This window comes from Prunus avium, chromosome 1 (assembly GCF_965620075.1).
Source record: "Prunus avium chromosome 1, drPruAviu1.hap1.1, whole genome shotgun sequence".
Lineage (NCBI taxonomy): Eukaryota > Viridiplantae > Streptophyta > Magnoliopsida > Rosales > Rosaceae > Prunus > Prunus avium.
The window spans coordinates 8035723-8041999 of NC_142284.1; the positions used below are offsets into that span (position 1 = coordinate 8035723).

Consider the following 6277-nt stretch of genomic DNA (forward strand, 5'->3'; position numbering starts at 1 on the left):
TTATATGTGCTATGGCTTGAACGCATTGTCTATTATATAGAGATTTGATACCTCTTCATCCAACAGTTGTCATAATTGTTTAAAAAATAATTTCAATTGTCTGTTATATGGATAGGCTTCAATCTAGAGTCGAGGCCCAATATCCAATATACTAGGGCCACTTTCTATTTAGTGTTTCAAGTGTGTTAATGCTTATAAATCATGTAGGGAAGCTACTCCTTTCTAATGTGGGACAAAGTGAAAGTGAATTTTCTATACAAACTCTAACAATTAAGTGCTTCAATCCTCAAGCTTGAAATTTCTTGAGGAAATGATTTCTTTTGAACCCATGTTTTAAATCCGAAGTTTTCGTTGCCATATTTATTTGTAAGTTGCATTTTTGTTCAAATGATCTTTCCAAAAACATAAGGTATTTCCATTGGTTTGTTTTTTTAGAAGTGAGGGTTCATGCTCTCCTAAACACCCCTAACAAATCTTTAGCCCTTTGATAGAGTTGGTAATCAAGGTTTGAAGAGAGAGGAGAAGACTCCTTACTGTTAATTGCAATGTTCGTACACAACTGAATACTTCTGGTTGTCAATTGCACTTTCATGCTCATGCAACATGGAAGATTAGGAGGCCTCAATGTCAATACACACAAATGTGATTCTCTAATAAGTATTTAAGTTAAAGATTGATTACGTATTTCTAATCTCGGTTGTTGGATTGCATCTAAGAGATTACCAACACATTTAATGAATGCATAAAAATCAAATTCAATCAAGAATATTCATATAACTCATTAATAGAGTCAAAGGTTTGGAAAAGAGTATAAGAGTTCTTGTTGTTAATTGCAACACGTGGGGTCATTAACGCGTTAAGCTAAGTATGTGGATAGTTTGCTTTGATACTATATTAAAATTTGAGCATCTAGCCCAAAATCAAATGACAATAAATGGAGAGGCACAAGATCGTTTTAACTATTGGACAAGACTTTAATTCCCCGATCTGGGATTTTCACTACTCACCGATAAAGAAGTTAAAGTCCATATCCAAAAAACATAACAAATAAAAATATGCTATGAAAGCTTACGTACAACATGAGGATTTTGTGACTGAAGTTAATAAGGATTTTGTGGCTGTAGTATCTAAAACCAATACAGTTTTTGATATTAAGGACTAGTGGATTGATACAAGTGCTACTAGGCGCATTTGTGGTGACAGAAATTTGTACACTGATTACAAACAGAATTCTAGTGGTGAGAAACTATATATGGGGAAATGCCTTTGCATCTACAATTAAAGGCAAAAGCGGTGTGCTGCTGAAGTTCACTTCTATGAATTCTGTGAAGGTCTTAAGGATTCCACAAGTCATAAGTAACACCATCAATATATCATGATTACCCAAACCAATATATAAGAGGTGAAGAACCTATTCAATTGGAGTTATAATATAATAGGGCCATTCTCTAAATTAATACTCTTGATAACATCATTCATAGTTGACCACTTGTATATAATATATTACATTCAGGTTATATGACCTTCTAAATATAACATGTATATAATATAATAATCATTATCAACTTTCACCATGTTAAGTGGTTTGTATCATATACCACTTAACCATTTAGGCCTTGTTTGGGATTGTTTTTTTGCCAAAAATCAATTTCACTTCAAAGTTAAGAGATTTTAGAGTGTTTGGTAATTGAATCACACTTAAAATCACACCACAATCAGCTTATTATTATTATTATCCTCTTCTCCCAGGTGTGGGTGGGATCTTAATCACACTCAAACACACGAAAACATATGGTAGGAGCATATGTTGGGTGGACGAAGTAAAATCAAGTGTGTGGTAGTGTGAACCATAATTACTTAGTTGGACTAAAATAATTATCTCCTCTTAGTTTTATTTGTATTTTTTTCATAAATAAATAAAAATATTTTATTTGTACTGTTGTCTAATTGCACATCCAACTTGTTTGTTTTTATTATTATTTATTATTTTTTTTGGTTGTATGTATAGATAGATAATATCTGTTTGAATTTTTAGCTCAAATTCAGCTGAGTTGGATGTGACTTTTCAGAATCTTCCTGACCATTCTGTGTGGATTCTGATTTCAGCCACTTATTTGTATCTTCATATATATATATATATATATATATATATGCTAGTTTTGATGGTGGTAGATATATATGCAAGAGCGCACTACACTAACATAACTGTTTGCCCACTTTTTTTTTTTTTTTTTAAATTACAGAACGTTTTTGAAATTCATGAAACTATTAGGTTGTGCCTTTTTAATTTTTTTTGGTTTCATTTATGAACATTAAGGTTAACAAACGTGATCATTAATAGTCCATGCCATCATATTCCATCTACAAGTCTGTTAAATTGATAATGTGACACATATGTGAGCCTCACATATACAATAATATGATGCCACAAAGATTAAATAAATAAAAAAAAATTTTAAAAAAATTTAAAACCGATAAACCATAAAAGAACACCTAAAAAAATAAAAAAATGAAAAAAAAATAAAATCACCACCTCCTCCATCGCACGCCAATCCCTCACCTCCACCCGACTCCCCCTCCAGCCCCTACATGAAAAAATAATTATAAAAAATAAAAAAACAGCAGTCCTCTCTTCCATCTCTTCGATGAATCAATCAAATGGTTCTGCAATTGTATTCAAAGCAAAGTTTCAGTATGTATCCCCGGTTCCCAAAATTCCCAAATACCCAAAGCTCATGAAATCCCTAATTTTTTGGTTAGCAATCATCCCATAGGTGGAGGCGAGAGGTGTGGGAGGTGGGTGGGGATGGGGGATTGAGGTGCGATAGAGGAGGAGGTGATTTTTTTTAAAACTTTTTATTATTTAAAGTTTTCTTTTATGGTTTATCATTTAAAAAAATATATATTTATATTTAATTCACATGGCGTTATATCATTGGATATGCGTGGTCTATATGTGTGCCACATTATCAATTTAACAGACTTTTGGACACAACGTCAGGAACTACTTGTGGAGCACTTATATTAACATTGAGGACCACAAATGACAAAAACAAAACAAAAAGAACGCAACGTATTGTAAAACTCAGATATGTTTTGCAATAAAAACCCCCCAAAAAATTCGGAAACAAAACTGAAAGGAACTCACGAGCAGTCCCTACACGGATGCTCCCTCCACGAACCCTTCTTCAGTTTTATTATGTTCACTTTTTTATTTATTAAAATTGCAGATCGTTTCTGATTCATGCAATTGACTTTAGCCATATTCTTCGGATTGTGGACAACATGACAATTCAACTCAACTTTACTGAGTCAGACACTCTATAAATTCTTGAGGTGTGCAAGTGCTTTGAATATTCAAAGACATGGAGAAATCAACAATGTCAGTTATAGTATTGGTGTTGCCCCTTTTTGTCCTTCATCTTCAGTATTCAGAGGTTCACTCGCTTTCCAAGAATCATCCTCATGGTAAACTACTTCATTTGAAATTCAAAAAAAAAAAAAAAAAAAAAACGCCACAGAAAAGGAAACGGAATTTGTCTCAGCTTCCGAGTTATCCTCATGCTTTTCTTTTCTTTTTTTTTTCTTTTTTTGATGTGGTGTTATCCTCATGCTTACCTAGGTTCGTTTTTAGCACTTTTATGAGGGGGCTTTTGTCTGTCTAGGTGTCAGTTGTTCGCTCCTTTGATAAATTTCCCGCCTACAAGTACATATAAGTGTTCATGCATATATACTATAAAGAAAGCTCTTCATACATTTTGCAGATTTTAGCTACCTGAAATTTGTTTACAACGCCAGTGATCCAGAATTGGAAGGAACATATGACTACATTGTAGTTGGTGGAGGAACATCAGGGTGTTCATTGGCAGCAACTTTATCAGAAAAGTACTCGGTGCTTGTTCTGGAAAGGGGCACTATTCCTACAGAATATCCAAACCTGTTGACTACAGACGGGTTTGTATATAATCTCCAGCAAGAAGATAACGGACAGACACCAGTTCAAAGGTTTGTGTCCGGAGATGGTATCGATAATGTACGAGGAAGGGTCCTCGGCGGTACGAGCATGATCAATGCTGGCGTGTATGCCAGAGCTAACATTTCATTCTATAAACAATCAGGAATTGAATGGGACATGGATTTGGTTAAAAAGGCATATAAGTGGATTGAAGACACCATTGTCTTCAGGCCGAATTGGCAACAGTGGCAAGCTCTTGCAGGACATGGATTGTTCCAGGCTGGTATTTCTCCACACAATCGATTCAGTTTGAATCACAAACCAGGAATTAGACTCACCGGCTCAACTTTCGACAATCATGGAACAAGACATGCAGCTGATGAACTGCTTAATAACGGAAACGCAAACAACTTGCGAGTTGGAGTTGATGCCACAGTAGAGAATATCATCTTCTTGAACAGTAGAAGAGGTAATGTATATTGCACTCCAAAATTGATATTTTATATGTTTTTTTAAACACTAACAGAAGGAGCAATATAAGGTCAGGTATTGGCCCAAGTGTGAACTAAATTTCCCTATTTCCGTTTGATTTGTATGGCATATTAATTCTAAGCTGTTCTCCGAAGCAGCTTTGTCAGCCGTTGGAGTCGTATACAGTGATGCTAAAGGACAGTCTCATCAGGCATTTGTACACAGTAAGGGAGAAGTTATATTGAGTGCAGGAACAATTGGGACCCCTCAACTTCTACTACTCAGTGGTGTTGGGCCAGAGTCTTACTTATCATCTCTGAAAATCAAAGTTAATCATGACAATCCTTATGTTGGCCAGTATGTGTATGACAATCCTCGTAATTTCGTTAACATTTTGCCGCCAAAGCCACCGAAACCCTCATATGTAACGGAACTGGGCATTACAGACGATTTCTACCAATGTTCTATCTCGATGTCGAATTATTCCACTCCACCCTTTAGTCTTTTTCCTAGTCCATCTTATCCCTTGCCAACTTCGACTTTCGCTCACATTGTTAACAAAATTTCAGGACCTCTGTCATATGGTTATGTAACGTTACGATCATCCATTGATGCGAGAGTTGCTCCAAATGTCAAGTTCAACTACTTTTCAAATCCGACAGACCTCTCTCATTGTGTTAGCGGTATGAAAAATATTGGTAATTTCCTAAGGACAAACAATTTAAAACCATATAGAGCTCATCCACATTTACCGGGTATAGATGGTTTCAATTTCTTCGGAAAACCTTTGCCGAAAAACCAATCAGATGATGCATCTTTCGAAAAATTTTGTCGGGATACTGTAGCCTCATATTGGCATTACCATGGTGGATGCCTTGTTGGGAAGGTTGTTGATGACCGTTTGCGTGTTATGGGGATCGACTCATTACGTGTTGTTGATGCCTCTACATTCCCTTCCATGCCAGCAAGCCACCCTCAAGGCTTCTATATGATGTTAGGCAGGTATGTGTTGCAAACCACTAGAAATTCTGAAGAATTATTTTGTTGAAATCGCTTGCTTGAAATGAATTCTATATATGCCATATTGCCCTTTTTCACCCCTTTCAATTTTTGTGCTTTGGGCAGGTATATGGGAATTAAAATTATGCAAGATAGATGAGCTTCAAGGGAGGCTATTTATAGTAGTTCCACATTCCAACCAAAAATCCTGGACTTCCATATGGCATCATTATCCTTTTGCTTTATATATACTTAATCAATAAACCCATGAGTTTTGACTCAAACGGGATAAGGGTTTGGTTGGGAAAAAGGGCTTACGCACTTTTCTAATCCCCCCCTCCCCCCGGGGTACCTCTTTATTTCATATTAAATAAATTTCCCTTGTAATGCTGAGTTATGTAAAAAATAATAAAATAAAAACACTCTTCCATATAGCTTGTCCTTGCAAAACCCAGTAGATACCTGAATTTTAATTTAATTTGTATTTTTATAAAAATAAACTTCAACAGTACAATAAAAAATATTGAAAATACCAATTCCCAAAGGGCAACAAACTAACATGTTAAAAATAAAACTAAAGTCATACTAAAACTACTATCCCACAACACCACAATTAACCATAAGCTCAAATAAAGCACACATACCCAACATAACCGAAATCCTAAAGCAACCTATGAGCCTAAACGAACTCTATCACCACCACCTAAAAAAGTGTCATCATGGCCACACCCACCACCTACGCATAAGAGCGAATAGATAAACGAAAACAACTACCTTTTCAAAGAACAGTTGGGTGATTTGTAGCAATCTCTATCAAAGATGATGTAGACCCAAATTTATAGAACATGAGCA

The 6277-nt window shown here is 35.4% G+C and overlaps 1 pseudogene; it reads left to right on the top strand.

Moving 5' to 3' along the window:
• Window positions 1-3365: 3365 nt before the first annotated feature.
• Window positions 3366-5474, top strand: LOC110774301 ((R)-mandelonitrile lyase 1 pseudogene; annotated as a pseudogene).
• The last annotated feature ends 803 nt before the right edge of the window (window positions 5475-6277 follow it).